This window comes from Amblyomma americanum, chromosome 5 (genome assembly GCF_052857255.1).
Source record: "Amblyomma americanum isolate KBUSLIRL-KWMA chromosome 5, ASM5285725v1, whole genome shotgun sequence".
NCBI classification, from domain to species: domain Eukaryota; kingdom Metazoa; phylum Arthropoda; class Arachnida; order Ixodida; family Ixodidae; genus Amblyomma; species Amblyomma americanum.
The window spans coordinates 60,396,900-60,415,525 of NC_135501.1; the positions used below are offsets into that span (position 1 = coordinate 60,396,900).

The following is an 18,626-nucleotide window of genomic DNA, read 5'->3' on the forward strand; positions in this document are numbered from 1 at the left end:
TTAACCGACTAAAGCTATCGCGTCATAACCTTAAGGCGGAACTTTAGTGTGACCTCGATTTTTTTTTCCTTTGGGTTGCTCTTCAGTAGCCCGACGAACGATTCAAAAATGAACGCCTACACCTCGTTCGCCTTCTCTTATGCTGTCAACGCGAGAAGTTTACACACGACATTCCGGGTCTGTTCTCGGGTCCCAGTTACTCGCATTGCGTGCCGAACACCTCTCCGTGCAGAAAAAAGAAAAACAAAAGAGCTGTGTCGAGTCACTTTAGCGATCACAGCGATCGAGCCGCCAGTCGCGACGTTGCCTAAGCAACTCCAATCTCTGGAAGTATTACGACACGTAGTTTCCATCTCTTTTCACTTTCGCGAGCTGACAAGTGTCTCCTTCCCACATAGGTCTCAGAAAGCGATTAAACACCTCTAGGGTCTAGGATCAAGTTAACTAGTGTTATTTCCCAGATTATCTAGATTGCATAATTTCACCACCTTCAGAGTGTGGTGGACTCAGCAGAAAAAGCGCACCAAAAGCAACTTCGATCAAGAAGAATGCATACTGCACTTGAGGATACACTTGAATGCATATCTTGAGATACATAAAAAACAGAATGTCTTCAAATATTCAGCTCAGCACATTGAGCGGAACTTTCCCTTCAAGCTAGAGCAAAACGGGCTATGCATGTGCTTGCGCAGCTCGCCGATAATCGAGAGAGTAAAAAGCGAGCCTTTTAGCGGGCCTCAATATATTGCCAGTGCGTAGACTCCCGTCGCAAACGTGTGCAGCCAAAATTAACGCAGGTTAGCTACGCACTCGATCGACAAAGCTCCAAAGAACGCAGAGACCGCACTTGCCTCATTCAACGCAGCTGTATCAGTAGTTTTCCAAGTTCTCCGAAGCGAAGGTTCATCATTGGAATCTGCGTGAAAAGCTGATTCGCGTCGTTCATGGCTTTGTACTAGTACAGTCGGGTACGTGTGCTGTATCAACCCGGAAGTTGAAGTCTGAGGACGATCACTTCATCTCTACGCCTCGCGCTTTCTCGGTTTCATCATTCATCTTCATTTATTATACCATAAAGGCCCCCAGGTGGGGCACAATGTAAGGGAGGGTGAGTATCTAATAAAGATAATGCCCGAACGGATGGCCGGAACGGAAGCTGTCGACTGGTTTTATTTAATAAGTCGACGAAGTCACCCGCCGAAGACACGCTTTTATTTGCTGAAAACTAGGAACGGGGAAGGAAACCGAAGTAGCTCCTCGATTGGTAATTCCGCATCGCCAACAGGCTTAGAATATCAAGAATACTCTTCAGGCATAAAAAAGAAACGTTTGTAACCCCAACCGAACGCGCAACTTGAAATATTCGCACAGGTCAATTGGTGTCGAAGGCAGTGTCGCGTGGCACAGTCGCACAGTCGTGAAAGCGTCCTGCTCTTTGCCTTCAACTCGCGTCGCTGTGGCTCGCAGCGCCGCCTTTACAAACAAACATGGCGCTCGTCTACGCTATTTCAGGTGTTGAGAGAGAGAGACTTTCGAAAGAGGCTGACACTTTTCTGGTCGTCACCTGAGCATGATATCATAGCTGTCTGGGTGGATGTCCGTTACATCGACGATGCCCTGCTCAGCAAGGTCCTCGAAGAACATGGCATCGAAAGCTTCACTCCTCAGGGCGAGGAAGAGCTTGTGGGCGCGGAAATCGCTTTCCCCAACATTGGGAGACATATCCGTGCGAACCTTGAACTCTACGTCAGTCAGGCGACCGCTGTCGAGAGATGCTTCCAGCTCGATCTACGAAGAATGTATGGACGCAGAGTACAGCGGAATGCACGTAAATTAATTTCACGTAGAGCTACAACAATGTAGTGATGGTGCAAGGAAAATGCAAACACAAGACACGCGCAATGTCCGCCGACAGAAGATTACTGAAAAATCCACTTGGGGTTCTATGAGGCGCAGTTCCTGCATTGCCTTGACTTACAATGCCCATAAACTGAGAGCAAAGAACTAAATCTCCAGCACAGACACTCCGCTTCATCCGAACGAGAGTGCAGTGTATGCTTCTCGATTAGGTGAAGCAATGATGTGTTTTCGACGTTCCCCCTTATCTGAAGAGCCCGAACTGTAAGTCCTAATTTACAAACATTTTTTGCATTATTTGCCAGTGGCGTTTTATTCTCGCGCTATTCCACTGCAAAGCTTCGCGTTTCGTGCTCACTTGACGGTGATCTCTGCGTGCAACATTACACTTTCAACGTCACAACCGTCGTCACAACAATGAACCACCTGCGGGACAACCGCTCCGCGCTTGGTAACAGGCATTTAAAGATAATGGTCAGCACCTAAAAGCTGCTGTTTTCGCTACTGAGCGCACAAGGCAGTTCTGGCGTTAACGTCTTCAGCGTCATCGCTACGTCAGGAAGATGCCTACTGCTTTTGGAAGCGCATCGCAGTTTATGTTTAATTTTAATTCTCTTTTATATACGTGGACGCTCCAAGAAGGGAATGGGGCCTCGGCGAGGCCAGCAACTTCTTTAGCCGCACAAGAGGTAATTACGCTAGAATTGATGACGTATTAAACAGTAAAATACAGATGCGATGCGAAACACACAGCAGTGCGTAAGTAATTGCTGTCAGTAAACGCAAATTAAACAGCGAATAATGAGCAATCATTATCACAAAAGTATAATAAAGTCAAGCAAATTCACAATAAATGCAAAATATACAATACGGATACAAAAGGTCATAATCATAGACCCATGAAGGGAAAATCCAAACCTGAACCACCTCTGTGAGGTATAATAGGGTCCTAATAAAGGAGCAAAAATTTATTCCGGCTTGCGTGCTCAGAGTCCGACGAAAAGAAGTGAATAGTGTATAAAGGGCCTGCATCTATTGCTTATGTGCCAGAAATAAAGTGAACATGCAATTCACAGGAAAATTCGGTCTTCAAGCAATTAAGTTGCAAAAAGATTTGCGAGAATAATGATTGCCTATTTGACAAATGCGCTTTAGCCACAAAAACCCTAAATATCTAAACCACGCTTTACAGAAGTTTGTGCGCGACGGGATTCCACAGAGTAATGCATACGGCGCAAGGAAGCGGCATCACAAGGACGTCTGAGGAATAATGAGAGTTTCTGGGCAAGTGACGACACCAGTTGGCTTTTTTTTTCGAAGGGCGCTGAGCAACACAAAATACATTCGTGCTTACGATATGCCGGAAAGCAGGCTGGTTTTTCTGAGCAGCCATGTCGTCGGGATCCTTGAAATGGAAGCGCTGAAAAGGAAAAGAATACGAATGATGATCGATTTCCGTAGTTATGCCAAAATGCGAATTCGGTGCGCTAGCAGTTGGGTTTTCTCTTCTGTTGCGATGTTCAGATCTAGTGTTCACGGATGGCAGTGGTTCGGATGGCGATAATGAGTTAATGATCCATATATCCGGAATTGGTCATTCTCTCCATTTATAAATCCCTGGGAGTCTTGCTAACATTCCTGGTGCAGCGGTGAAGCGATGCGCCACTGCCCTTCTATGACAGGTGCTGCCATCGGTGGGACTTGGGTTGCGTTCCAGGTTGCTCTTCCCGAGCAGCCTCTAAAGATTAATTGCACTGCCGGCTGCCACGGTAAGCAGTCTGCCCTGCCCAGGACGTTCCGACTGGCGACCAGTCTTCTGGCGACCAGTCTGGCGACCAGTGCTACATGATTGTTGCAGACGAATATTTATAGGGGTTGGAAAAAGGCTGCTATGTGCCCCAGTTAACCCCTCGGCTTCCCCCCCCCCCCTAAATAAGGAAAAGAATACAGAAACGGCACCTACGCGCTTGGTGCATTATTATTCACAGTCCAGAAGGGTGTCCAGTGACCATACTTCGGGCATAGCCCAAAACTCCAAACACACACACACGCACAGCGCAAAACACAAAACGCTAGAACGCGCACACGCATTCCTTTCCAGTGGAGTTTCCGATAAATTCATTGATTTCTTTGGTTCAAGGAAGGGCATGCGTCATACGTGCAGTTTCCGGGAAGAGTTGTAGCTAATCGGAAGGGGAATGCCGGCCTTCTAGCCTGGAGTAAGGCAAGATCCTGACGATTATGTGGGCGCAGTGACCACTAACTTTCCCTAGAAATGGTGCGTTTGACATCATTACTACAGCCATGTGTATGTATGGCCAAAGGAGTGATGAGGGGTGGAGGAAAGAACTGAGGCAGTGTGGCAGACTGCACCTTGCGCCTTTGTGCCAGTGCTTCCTGTTGCACAGAATGGACCTACCTTGGGGCTTATGTCAACTCCACCCAGTGACTCGCCGGAGTGTGTGCAGGACAGGTGGAAATGATAACAAATGGATGGATGGGATGGAAGGTAGGAGCGCCAAATTTGAAGAGGGGTGATGGCAGTTGCCTACATGCTCTGCGTTTTTTCTTTTATTTTTGTTTAAGTGTGTTAGAATTTGTTATTAAAAAATAAAAGAATAGAGCGCCCTCTACAATTTTCCAACCGAAAACCCTTGTTCGCAGACGGAGGTCTCACATTATTGTTCAAAAAGGCAGGCGGGAGATGTCCCTTCATCTGTTGAAAAGAAATTTGTTGAAATTTATAGATGAGATACGACTCGTGCACTTCTGTGTCATGATACGTGCGCAAGTTTGATTTCAGGATGGTTGACAGTATCATAAACAAAATTCCAGCTACATTTCAGATCTCCTTATACATACTCTTTTCTTGTAACTCTACACGTTGCGTCCCTTTACACAAACGACACACTGACAGATTTCAGGCAGTATCTAGCTGAGGCTTACAAGCGGGCATTACATGGTAGATCAATTAACAACAGCATACTAATTTCTTTGCTCACACTGATTCTAACACTTAATGTCGTGGTTGGCCACTTTATTTTTCACATGGTTATCTAGAGATGGTGACACCGCCCCATCTCTTGGCTAGCGGCGCAGTTGCGGAGCGCGCGAACAGAAATATTTTAAGCTTGACAGCGACTACGAGGAAGACACGACACAGACGAGCGCTGACTTGTAACTGATGTTTATTGCTTGGAACGAGGCATACATACAGTTCCAACAAAAAGAAGAAAACACACAATCATTCATAGATTCAAGTCATTCATACATGCTGCACTGAACAAAGACGTTCACTAAGATCATCATTCCCCCCCCCCCCGCTAAAAATGCCAGTTCTTCGGAACCAATCGATAAAGAGGGGCTGCTGACGCAGGCGTCATTTGACCAGGCGATATGCGCTACTTCAATTATTTCACGTGTTAGTTGGTTACTGTGCTTGCTGAAAACTTGTGTGCGAGTGAAGTCAGGTTGGCAAGTTTTGCTTTCACAGTCTCTACAGTGGATGCCGAGATGCCCTCCAACAATAAACATCGAATCAGTAAACATCAGTTGCAAGCCAACGCTCGTCTGCGTCGTGACTTCCTCGTAGTTCCTGTCAAAGTGCGCGCTGTTCTGTTTAAAATAACTTACCAACTCGCCCAAGCATCGGTTTTAACTGAAATACACACAGTTGTCTCCGGAGTCGGCGTGGCTGGTTGCCAGCTGCATTCTCCTTGTTCCATGCGGGAACAAAACGTCACAATGGCGATGAGGTAGACGCGTTGAGCTGAGCTGAGTTGAGTTGATTTGAGGTGTTGAATGCTACAGGTAGGGTTAACCTTGCTTATTCTGTCGGAAAGCGCTCCATCGTAGCGCCCCTTCTAAGCTAATAATGTCCTAAAACCTGCCTCATCTAACCCCCTCTATGCGCACAGTCTCTTATAAATAGCACACATTCCTCTCCCGCAGTCACCACCTATGCACACAATCACTCCACACAGTCTACATCACAGTCCCCTCCAGAAGTCATGTATGCACATATTCAGTCACAGTAGAACATAGGCCATTGTAGTGCCACAATCCATACGCACACTCACAGTATAACGTAGTCCACTCCAGAAGACACCACCTACGCACACATTCAATCATAGTAGGCCATTGTCAGTTCCTGCTGTCACGATTTAGAAACAAGATCAGTCTCCGGCAGAAATATTAAAAGAAGGCGTGCAGCCTCCCTTCTGCATGTCTGGTTTCCACTCGGGTAGACAATGTTCTGAACTGTACTGTGGCGGGTTCCTGTCTTCTTGAAGGAAGCGAACATCACATATCTTTCCGGGTTGTATTCTGGCAGTACATAATATAATGTTCAATATTCCCGCACACACCACATAAAGAACATAGCGGAGACGATGCTATGCCCGTCTTATGCATCCAGGCAGGAGTGCGAGCAGAGGCCGTGCGAATTCGATGTAGTAGAGTCGCCTGGGATCTTCTCAGTACCTTGGTCACACATGGCTTGTGGGGCGCACTCCACAGGGTACTGAAATGATCTAGCACCGTTTTCCTGTAGAGGCTTTTTTTTCCATCTTGGGGTACTTTTTTATGGAATCCTTGAGGGAACTTTATGGGCTAGATTGTCTGCCACCTCATTACCGTGGACTCCTATGTGAGAGGGCACCCATTGGAAATACAGAGTAAGACCTCTCCTGTGCAGATTCTGCCCCAAGCGCAGAGAGCTTATTGACAAGGCATCAGTAGCCAATCCGTGCTCTAACCTCTGAAGGGCAGATTTTTAGTCAGTTAGGATGGCAACAGGTTGAGCCGGACAAGACCGTAACTTCGGTAAAGCCGCCTCAATAGCAATACTTTCGGCCGTTGTGGAGGATACGACAGCAGTAAAGCGTACAGACCACTTACAGTCCAAAAAAAAGGAATCTAAAAAGCCGCTGCGCTAGCTTGCTTGACCTTGCCCACAGAACCATCTGTGAAAATTTGAAGATGGCAGACATACTGTTTCCAAATGTTCAAGTACGAGCGAACGCGTTGCTGCCAAAGGAGAGCTGCGCTTTGCGCTCACATGGGGAATTGTGACCTTACATTCGAGAGTCGGAAAAGACCAGGGGGGTTTCAACCGTTTCCTTTGCCTTCGGACATAAAGGCCTAAAGAACTAAATGTATTAAGTTCCAAGTAAGCCTTCGATTGATATCTCTTGCAGAGGCGCCGGAGAAGGGATCGCCCAGCTACCGTCTCTCCTAGGCGGCCAAGATACATTAGTAGCTTCTGAGTAGCGACAAGGCTAAGAGGTTTCGATAGAGACTCATGAAGTACTGCCTTATTCGCAACCGCCTAAGGAACTGCAATGATTCTTCTTAGATCCCTTCTGTGGACAACTTCGAGACGTTCAATATGTGATGGCGAGGGGGAACTTAAAGGTAATTGATACATTATGCGACGGGCCGCCAGCGCTTCATGAAGGTTGACCATTGAAGAAGGATATTTTCCCCATTGGTCACGTGCAGTTCTACGGATCCCATTGAGACGCGAAGATATAGATAAAACAATCGTGTCTACAGCTCTTCGCCACTGTAGACGGTAGCCAATATTGACGCCCAGGAAACGCGTGTGGTTGAATTGTCGGATGCAAGAGTGACCGAGGTGTATCTTCAACCGCGCTTGACGTCTTCCTACACCTGGAAACAAAACAAAGCCGGATTTTGCCACTAACAGAGACAACCCCACACCTTGAAGGTAAGCTTGTAACGAAAGTAGAGCCTGTCGAGCTATCAGGGCTAACCGCTTGTGTTGGTAGCCAGCAATCCATACACAGATGTCGTCAGCATATATTGACATACTGACTGAGCTCTGTTATACAGCATGATTACTAGCATTGAAACAGTATATGAACAAACTCTTTTATTGCAGTCGTTCACTCCTAATGTGTACATCTTTAGGTATATATATATATATATATATATATATATATATATATATATATATATATATATATATATATATATATATATATATATATATATATATATATATATATATATATATATATATATAGATTTAAGAGAAGTGGGCACTTCTACAAAAACACTTTTATTTATCAACGTTTCGACCGCGGTGCGGTCTTCTTCAGGACTGTAGTGGTCTCGCGTCAGATGGACGTTTTAAGTTTGTGAGCTCAAGAGGAGGGAGAAAGGAGTGTAACACGCAAATAGCAACAACGGTTCAAAAAACTGAAAAAAAGAAAATAAAGATGGGGGTGCGGGGAGCAGACCGGGACAATATTGGGGGAGGAAGCAAAAAAATAGAAATAAAAGAAAAAAAGGGGGGAAAACTAGTATAGTAAGGAAGGGTGGGGTACAAAAGGAGATGGCGAAACGAGATAAAGGGAGAGGAAGACGGTGCGGGGGACATGGGCAGCACGGAAACAAAACACACAAACAAAATGCACAAACACAAAGGGCGCCGCTGCAGATGCGTGGCCAAAGAGGAGCCGCTGCGCAAATGACACTGGCAGTGACGAACAGGCCAAACCAGGCGCCTTTTGGGGGTCTCACTAATTTCCGGTGAGCCGAGGGCTAGAACGTTAAAGAAGGAGTGGGCTACGTTAACGAGCACATGTCTAAGAACTTACTCACGGGGTCTGGGTTTCACTGAACGGTGCACCCCTCTCCGTGGGTGGGTCGTTGAACCGACCTCGCCGGGAATACTTGTTTCTAGGGGAGGAGGGCTGGGCTAGCTGTGTGCAAAGATTTCAGATTGTCGGAAAATGTAAGGAAAGAACGTCAAAAACTTATCAATACTGCACGAGGCAGGATAGTGTAAGTAAGGAGGGGTATGATTGCCTGGGATATACACTAGGAGTTATAAAAGGTATATCTGAGTTAGCCAATTAACGAGAAGTGTAGTATTATTTTGTTTGGAGGTCGTGAATAAAAGAAAGGGTACCAGGCTTTTCGTTAAGACCATCTTGAATAGTATTAAACTTGTGGATAAAATAGGATTCACGCTGTTCACGTTCTCGCCTGTTTTTGAAGCCCCCTTGAATAATTGTTACTTTTAGTTGGTCAAATGGGTGTCCTTCTGCGTTTACATGCTTGGATAGGGGAAGGTTTGGGAGAGACTTGGCGTGTGCGCGGTGATTGTTAAATCGAATGCGGAATGCAGTGTTTGTCTGTCCTATGTATTGCTGGTTACACAAAGTGCATTCAAGAAGGTAAATAATGTTTGATGAGTCGCAGTCAAAGTTACCGTTGATTGAATGCTGGAAAACTGACCTCGTACTAGTTGCGGAACACGTAGTCTGCATGTGCTTGCAAACTTTGCAGCGACCCTTACCACAGGGCTGGCATCCATATTTTGGGGTTTTGTGGTCCTTGGAGTGGACTAGGTGGTTCTGAATGTTTTTGGCACGCCTGTAAATCACGCGGGGTGCGCATGTAAATATTTTCGATAGTCGTTGACTTTGCTGGAGAATGTTAAAGTGCTTATTAAGAATTCTGTTTATGTTCGGTGCGTTACTGTTAAATGTGAGGATAAGGTTTGTAGTGTAATCATTTCGGTTATCTATTTGGTGCCCCTGGAGTATTTGACTACGGTTAAGATTTGAAGCTCTGCTTATGGCGTCATCAATAAGGGAACGTGGATAGCGCTGTGTTAAGAGCACGTTGCGCATGTGTTCGGAGTTTTCATGAAAGTCTAGGTCGTTAGAGCAGATTCTTCGAAAACGATGGGCCTGCGAATAAGGGATGCTGGTTTTGCAGTGACGGGGATGGGCGCTTTGAAAATGTAGATAATTTTGTGAGTCGGTTGGTTTTCTATAAACGGTTGTACGAACTGACCCCTTGTCCACCAGAATGTCAACATCAAGAAAATTGATTTGACTGGCTGAGTAGGTGTGCGTAAACTTTATGTTTGGGTGCACGGAGTTGAAACTGTCAATGAAATGGATAAGTTGTTGTTCTGTGTTTGTCCATATTATAAAAATATCATCCAAATAGCGCTTGTAAAAGTACGGCTGAATTGTACAAGAAGAAAGAAATTTTGACTCTATATGATGCATGAAGATATTGGCATAATTTGGGGCCATTCTTGTTCCCATAGCGGTGCCACTTACTTGCAGATAATATTGAAGATCAAATTCGAAGCTATTATATTCTAACACAATTTTGGCTAGTGTTCCTAACACGTTTGGGCTTGGAGATTCATGAGGTTTCTGCTGTTCATAAGATACAGGCGTGCCAAAAACATTCAGAACCACCTAGTCCACTCCAAGGACCACAAAACCCCAAAATATGGATGCCAGCCCTGTGGTAAGGGTCGCTGCAAAGTTTGCAAGCACATGCAGACTACGTGTTCCGCAACTAGTACGAGGTCAGTTTTCCAGCATTCAATCAACGGTAACTTTGACTGCGACTCATCAAACATTATTTACCTTCTTGAATGCACTTTGTGTAACCAGCAATACATAGGACAGACAAACACTGCATTCCGCATTCGATTTAACAATCACCGCGCACACGCCAAGTCTCTCCCAAACCTTCCCCTATCCAAGCATGTAAACGCAGAAGGACACCCATTTGACCAACTAAAAGTAACAATTATTCAAGGGGGCTTCAAAAACAGGCGAGAACGTGAACAGCGTGAATCCTATTTTATCCACAAGTTTAATACTATTCAAGATGGTCTTAACGAAAAGCCTGGTACCCTTTCTTTTATTCACGACCTCCAAACAAAATAATACTACACTTCTCGTTAATTGGCTAACTCAGATATACCTTTTATAACTCCTAGTGTATATCCCAGGCAATCATACCCCTCCTTACTTACACTATCCTGCCTCGTGCAGTATTGATAAGTTTTTGACGTTCTTTCCTTACATTTTCCGACAATCTGAAATCTTTGCACACAGCTAGCCCAGCCCTCCTCCCCTAGAAACAAGTATTCCCGGCGAGGTCGGTTCAACGACCCACCCACGGAGAGGGGTGCACCGTTCAGTGAAACCCAGACCCCGTGAGTAAGTTCTTAGACATGTGCTCGTTAACGTAGCCCACTCCTTCTTTAACGTTCTAGCCCTCGGCTCACCGGAAATTAGTGAGACCCCCAAAAGGCGCCTGGTTTGGCCTGTTCGTCACTGCCAGTGTCATTTGCGCAGCGGCTCCTCTTTGGCCACGCATCTGCAGCGGCGCCCTTTGTGTTTGTGCATTTTGTTTGTGTGTTTTGTTTCCGTGCTGCCCATGTCCCCCGCACCGTCTTCCTCTCCCTTTATCTCGTTTCGCCATCTCCTTTTGTACCCCACCCTTCCTTACTATACTAGTTTTCCCCCCTTTTTTTCTTTTATTTCTATTTTTTTGCTTCCTCCCCCAATATTGTCCCGGTCTGCTCCCCGCACCCCCATCTTTATTTTCTTTTTTTCAGTTTTTTGAACCGTTGTTGCTATTTGCGTGTTACACTCCTTTCTCCCTCCTCTTGAGCTCACAAACTTAAAACGTCCATCTGACGCGAGACCACTACAGTCCTGAAGAAGACCGCACCGCGGTCGAAACGTTGATAAATAAAAGTGTTTTTGTAGAAGTGCCCACTTCTCTTAAATCTTTATTCTGCGGAGCCAACGCAACCTACGTTCGTAACATATATATATATATATATATATATATATATATATTACCAGAGAAGATCCCACCGGCGGCATCGTTGTTTTTCTGCTGGTTTATAAGTAATTTGCTTAAAACTAATTGATTGGCATTAGAAATTTGAAAAAAAATAGAAAACATTCCCCTATGCACCTTGGTTTCGGTGACTGCTTCCTTATATATATATATATATATATATATATATATATATATATATATATATATATATATATATATATATATATATATATATATATATATTAAGGAAGCCAACAGTTACGGAAACCAGGGGGCATAGGGGAATGTTTTTAATCTTTTTTATTTGTTGTGCCAATCAATCGGTTTAAAGAAAATTACTTATAAAGCAGCACAAAAAACAACCATGCCGCCGGTGGGATCCGAACCCACGACCTCCGAATATCGCGTCCGGTGCTCTCACCAACTGAGCTACGGCGACGGCTGTCCAATCTGCTGCTTTCGTGGGTATTTATGTTTACTGCGTGTAAGCGAACGTTGAGAGTGTTCACCAGCGCCACCCTCGACCATAGCGCCACCCTCGACCATTTTATTTTGTCTTTTTTTGTTCCCGTGATTAAATAGTTACAGCCGCAGACAGCATATCCGCAAATTAGGCCCACGGAAATAAAAATACGCGTGCATTCTTTGCTTTCGCAGATCACTCCGCCGATGGCACAGCGGCAGGCCGCCACGCGACTGCCTTAAAGGCATTCCACGCGTTGGTTGCCTTCTCCTACTTTCGGAGGTGAGCTTTAAAAAAAGGGCGGGAACCTGGACTTTTAATTAGATTTAACAGGAAAATCGACCGCACACGACAATAATTCGAACTTTCTAAGAATGCTCGTAGCATGCAGGTCGAGTTCCCTCTGTAAAAATATGAGCTCAGAATTCTCTTTACAGCACCTTCAAGGCAGAAGTGGGTAATGGCAGGGAGAAGTAATGTCCGCGTTACGTCTTTACAGGATACGTTGTGTGTCTGCCATGACATTGGCAATGTTCGGATGCTGCTAGCAAAGCCAACGGAGGCCCACGGTTTAGAAAGGAAACGTGCGAGTTGAGCTCACGTCTTGCGCCCTGTACAAGGAAGCCACCCAACCGAGCGGAATGGTGCCGTGGTAGCGCAGCGGGTTGTTGCGCATGTAGGCGACCACCTGGGGATCTCTCGCGCACAGCGTCAAGTCCAGGGCTGCGACGGGTGCACTGGGCAGCACTCGCCCAAGGATCTTCGTCGCAATCCTCTGGGAGTGGACACAGAGCACTCTTTGCAACGTGGGCTGGACCTGGACTAGCTTAATAATAATAATAATAATAACGTCCTATTATACCGCGAGTGTGACGTAGAACGTCATCTAACGGCGAGGGCGGAAACTGTGCGAGAGCCCTCTTATGCTACCTATGGCAACAAGACTGCCATAACCGAGACCCCCGTTAAGCTATGAGCAGACAAGGTAAAGGAAATGAGGGACTCGTTTGACAAACATATTAAGGAAGCGAACAGTCACGGAAACCAAGGGGCATAGGGGAATGTTTTAATCTTTTTTTATTTGTTGTGCCAATCAGTCGGTTTAAAGAAAATTACTTATAAAGCAGCAGAAAAAACAACCATGCCGCCGGTGGGATCCGAACCCACGACCTCCGAATATCGCGTCCGGTGCTCTTACCAACTGAGCTACGGCGACGGCTGTTCAATCTGCTGTTTTCGTGGGTATTTATGTTTACTGCGTGTAAGCGAACGTTGAGAGTGTTCACCAGCGCCACCCTCGACCATAGCGGTGGACGTAGCACGTCCTGTTATACCGCGAGTGTGACGTAGAACGTCATCTAACGGCGAGGGCGAAAACTGGGCAAGAGCCCTCTTATGCTACCCTCTTATGCCCTCTTATGCAGACGCCGCGCGGCTCTCCAGTTCGTACTTCGGGTGGCGGGGGCATTGCCCGCGACCCTAACGACCACACCAATTGGTAACGAAGCGGGCGACCATCGGTCCGTTAGCAGAACGGCGGGTGTCGCCAAGGACGCTCCCCGTACAGAAAGCACACGTGTGGGCACAAAAGCACGCTCGCTGCACAGAACGACACTTGCGGAAAGAAGAAACATGTGTATAATAAATGGCCCTTTCTTACACTCGGGCATTCTGACAAAACTTATCGGCCTCGTTAATAGAAGTGAACAAAACTGTACAACACACAAACACTTCGCAAACAGTCATGAAACATATACAGACGTATGAATACAACTAGAATAGAACGGATGCAGGCAGTAGACAAGTGAGTAAAATTAGTAGCACGCATCCTTGGATGTGGCCTGAAAAACAGTTCAGCTCGGCACTGCGCGTTTGCGTTCCGAACGCCTGAGTGGCTGCGGGACACTCTCCACTTCTCTCGCAGTGTCTTTCTCTTCGGTGGATGACTCGTCGTCTTCTAAGCGGTCTTGCGGGTGCGTTGACGTCCACCCCTTAAGCTGTGACACGTGAGCTGTAGTCGCAAAACGAGCATTCTTGCACTGATCGAGCTCTGTCACTCGATATGTATCAGAGGGTAGAGCCTGGGTTACTACCAACGGTCCTCTGTACTTACGCTGGGCCTTCGTCGGTTTTCCGGTCTGCTCAAGAGCCTTAGTCATGAACACGATGTCGCCGACATCGTAGAGACGTGCCGGGAAGCGTCTTCGATCATACGCTGCCTTGCTTTTCTCTTGCTCGGCGATGATGCGCTGTCGAACTCGTGTTCGCAATTCCTCGGGGTTTTCCCATTGGGCTTTGTCGCTGCCCACAATTCTTCTCAAGGCGGTGCTGTGGAACTCCGGTTGGTACCCGTACAGCATTTCGAAGGGTGTCTTGCCTGATGTCTTGTTTACGGCATTGTTGACGTCACGTTCTGCCTTTGCAAGTTTTTCGTCCCAATCGCGCTGCTTTGGGTCGCTCATTGAAGTTGCGATGACGGGCAGAACTGTCCGGTTTACTCTCTCCACAAGGCCGTTTGCTTGCGGGTGGCGCGTCGAGTTAAGCACATGACGTATGCATCGTGCAGTGCAGAATTCCGCAAAGGCGCGCGACGTGAAGCAACTGCCTCTATCGCTAATAACTGTCCTTGGCAGACCTCTTTCGAGAACGAACTCCTCTAGCGCACGGAGCACATGCTTGGTTGATGTGTCGCGTGTAGCGATCAGTCTCACAAATCTGGTAAGGTTGTCGATGAACACAAGAAGATACTGGTTGCGCTTCTTGCTTGGGACGAATGGCCCCATGTGGTCCATATGTATCACCTCGAACGGTCGCTTGCCCGGCGGAATTGGGTGTAAAAGACCTTCTCGTCTGCCAGCAGGTACTTTGTTGTAAATGCATTCGAAACACTGCGAAATGTGCTTCCGGACGTAGTTCCTCATTCGTGGGAACCAAAAGCTCTCTTGGATTTTGGAAACTGTCTTTTCCAGTGCGAATTGTCCCATCAAATCATGCGATTGCACCACAACTGCCTTTCCCATGCATTTTGGCAGTACGAATTTGAACTTCACGTTTCCGTCCTCTTCTATCTCTCTCACGAGACTTCCCTCCCTCACGTTGTAACCCCTCGCTCTTGCCTTCTCTTCCTTCATACGATCGCTCTCCGGTTTCTCTAGAATGGTTAGAAGCTCTCGCAGCTGTTCATCGCCTCTCTGAAGAACCATTACTTGTTCGGCAAGGTCACACGCCACGCACACCTCGAACCTTTCTTCTAGCAGGGGGTTCATCGTGTCTTGAGGAGTTTCCACGGGACCACGGCTGAGAGAGTCGACGTGGAGCATTCGCGTTCCCGGGCGCTGCTTGATTGTGAACTCGAACTCCTGGATCAAATCATACCACCTTGCGATTTGCGGCTTTTGGGTTCGCTGCGCGTTGAGGTAAACCAAAGCCTGGCAGTCGGTAACAATTGTAAAGTGTATTCCCAGCAGCAGCGGTCTGAGGCGATCCACTGCCCAAACAATTGCCATTAACTCGAGCTTAGACGAGTGGTAATTCTTTTCCGCGTCCGTCGTCTTTTTACTAACACAATAGACGAGATGTCATTTGTCGCCCTTCTTTTGGAGCACCATTGCTGCTAGTCCTTTCGCACATGCATCGGTATGTAACTCAGTCTCCGCTTTCGGGTCATACAGCTGGAGTACAGGTTCACACATGAGCCCTGATTTGAGCTCCTGGAAACTTTCCTCTTGTTCAGAGCCCCATTCAAATTTTTCTTCTTTCTTGGTGAGCCTGGTGAGAGGTTCGGCAATCAGAGCATATTTCGCGATGAAACGCCGAAAGAAGCTCGTCAGCCCCAAGAACCGCCTGACGTCATGAGCGTTTTTCGGTGGTACAGGGAAAAGCTCTATTGCCTGCACCTTAGCTTCTCCGGGCTGCACCGTTCCCTCATTGAGACGAAAACCCAGAAATTCAACGCTGTCCTTAGCGAAGACGCACTTGCTTAGTCTCAGGGTTAGATTCGCCCTTTTAAAAGCTTCGAGAACCTGGCGCAGCCGCACGAGTAACTCGTTCCAGTTCCGTGCCGGAATGAGCACGTCATCCAAATAGCACATTGCAATCGTGCCCCTCAAAGGCCCCAAGACTCGATTCATCAGGCGCTGGAACACCGATGGAGCGTTTGTGAGCCCAAACGTCATCCTTTCGAACTGCCCTGTCTCATCAGGTGTTATGAAAGCTGTTTTGCTCTTTGCTTCGTCGCTGAGTGGCACCTGCAGATAGCCGTGAGCAAGGTCCAGCACAGTGTACAGCTTCGCCCCAGACAGTTTCTCAAGCTGTTCATCCATGCTAGGGAGCGGGTACTTTTCCTTCAAAGTCTGCGCGTTCAGGCGGCGGTAATCGACGACTAAACGCTTCTCGCCGTTCTTGTTTTGCACTAGGATCACTGGGCTCGCGTAAGGTGACGAGGTCTCGCTTACGATACCCTCTCTTTTCCACTCTCCAACAATCTCACGAATTGTCTCTCTCTCCGCGGCATTTGTTCGGTACGGCCTAACCGCAACAGGCGAACTTCAAGGTGTCTCCGTGATGTCCATCTTAAGCACAGGAGTGCATCCCAGCTCGCTAATGTTGTTGGCGAAGCAGTCGCGATATTCATTTAGAAGGCCAAGAAGTTCAGCCTTTTGCTGCTTCGTTACTGAGGGCACTACTTCAAGCTGCTGATCCTCGATTGGTCTGCGCTCTGTCGCAACGCAGAAAACCTTGGGCTCAGTTGCATCGCTCTCGCTCACGCGGGCAGGTTGGTTTTGGCTGTCAGGTATCTCCACAACGTCAACCTCCATGACGCGCCCGAGTCGCCGTCCCCTTTTCACAAGCAAGTCTTTGTCTCCGCTCGTGAAAATCGGCACACTAATCTCCCCTTCTCTCATGTCGACAAGAATTTCGCTTCCAAGTGTACTAAACAAAACAGGGCCTGACAAATCGGAATCTGATGATAAGGTTATCCAATTAATGGAGTTGAATGACGGTCTCTCTAGTCGCTTTCACACGCAGTCTGGGCTCATTCAACGGCTCCAGGTGAGAGAACGGACATACACTTTTGTGCCAGAAGCGCAAACAACCACCCAGCCTGGCGTAGGCCATGTAAGGTAGTTCTGTGTACGTTCTCCCGACAAGCAAGTCAACTGTCAAAGTATCGTCTGGCACGACAAGAAAAGGAACGTTCTCGCCTTTGACACCGTCGATCTCGAGGTCTGTGTAGCACTTGCCGATCGCCCTGGCTGAAGGAGTGCCTTGCCTGCCGAAACCGTAGAGGGCCGAGGCATCCTTCGTCAGCCTCGCACCGCAACGTGCAGCCGCAGAGGCACGCAGGAGGCATCCAGAGCTGCCGTTGTCGATCATGCCGACGAGGGTCGTCGTCCCGTTCAGCATGGCCTGCTTCAGTAGCGCTCCAGGGGCGATTTTCCGTTCGGTGTCGGTCACTGTTTTGGTCTCGTTGCTTTGGCTCATCGAACAATGACGCTGCGTGTGGCCGCTCTTCCCACAGCGTAAGCATTTCATCCCATGCCTTTCTTCTGGACAATCGCGGGAGATGTGTCCGAATCGCCCACAGTTGTAGCATTTGAACTGGCCTCTTTCGTTGGTCAGGGGTGGTCTCCTGTCCTTGCCAAATCGATCGTACGTAGTCTTCCGCGCAGGTGGTGTTTCTGCAACCCTTTTGGTGGCCGCCGTGAATTGCCTCTTCTCACGCGTGCCGCCAAACCTTTGCTCCCGCTCTCGGTCGATACGCTCAAATTCTATAATATCGTGGAGAAGATCGTCGTCGTCCTCGTGGGTGCGTCCAAGTAGCATAGTACAGAGCTGCCTTGAGCGGAGACCGCTCAGCACCTGCTCCCGGGTGTCACAAAAATCGAGGTTGGCCTCTCGACAAAGACGCACCTTTGAATGGAAGTAGGCTGTTGTGCTTTCGTTGCGCTGCTGTACTCGCTCCTGCATCTTCCTCCATCGTTCTGCCGCTCGTGTCTGGCCGCAGAAGGTGCGGCGGAAGTGGTAGTCAAAGTTTTCCCACGACGTACTCACTTCTTTGCGAGAACGCAGCCAGTCCTTGGCAGGTCCCACAAGGTGGCACTTAGCCGTCTCCAACTTGAATGGCTCAGGCCATCGGTGCAGTGTAGCGGTGGTCTGCAGGCGTCCCAGCCACTCTTTCGCCGACGCCGCTTTGCCGCTGCCATCGAAGTCAGAAATGTTCTTGCTGAGGTCAGGCATCACCTGATAGGTTGTTGTTGCTGCTGCCACGCCTGGCGCTCCTGATAACAGCGAGCCTTTCCAGCAGACTGGCCAACAGACGGTCTTTTTCCCGCATCGCGCTCAGGAAGTCGCTCACTGAAATGCTGTCGCTCACTTTTCCTCCATCTTGACCGTCGGTGGTGCCCGCTGTCGCTCCTGAAGGTGTCTCGCTCATGGTCGTGATTAACTACAGTTCGCTCTCTGGAATTCGCAGTCTCCAGTCCGGTTCGCGCAGTTACAATCCCACTTCTGATTAATGTTAGAGATGACCCTTAAGATTAAATTAATGTTAGCAAATACGCGCTGAAGAAATGAGACGATTAAGCACTCATGTGAAGGAAATGCAAAAGGATATATTTACAAAAAAACTTATTTGCATGCGCGAATAGTTACTCGCGAATTC

At 47.6% G+C, this 18,626-nt stretch overlaps 1 pseudogene; it reads right to left on the reverse strand.

The window, feature by feature from the left end:
- Nucleotides 1–1,560: 1,560 nt before the first annotated feature.
- LOC144133913 (uncharacterized) lies at nucleotides 1,561–18,398 on the reverse strand (annotated as a pseudogene).
- Between the last annotated feature and the right edge of the window lie 228 nt (nucleotides 18,399–18,626).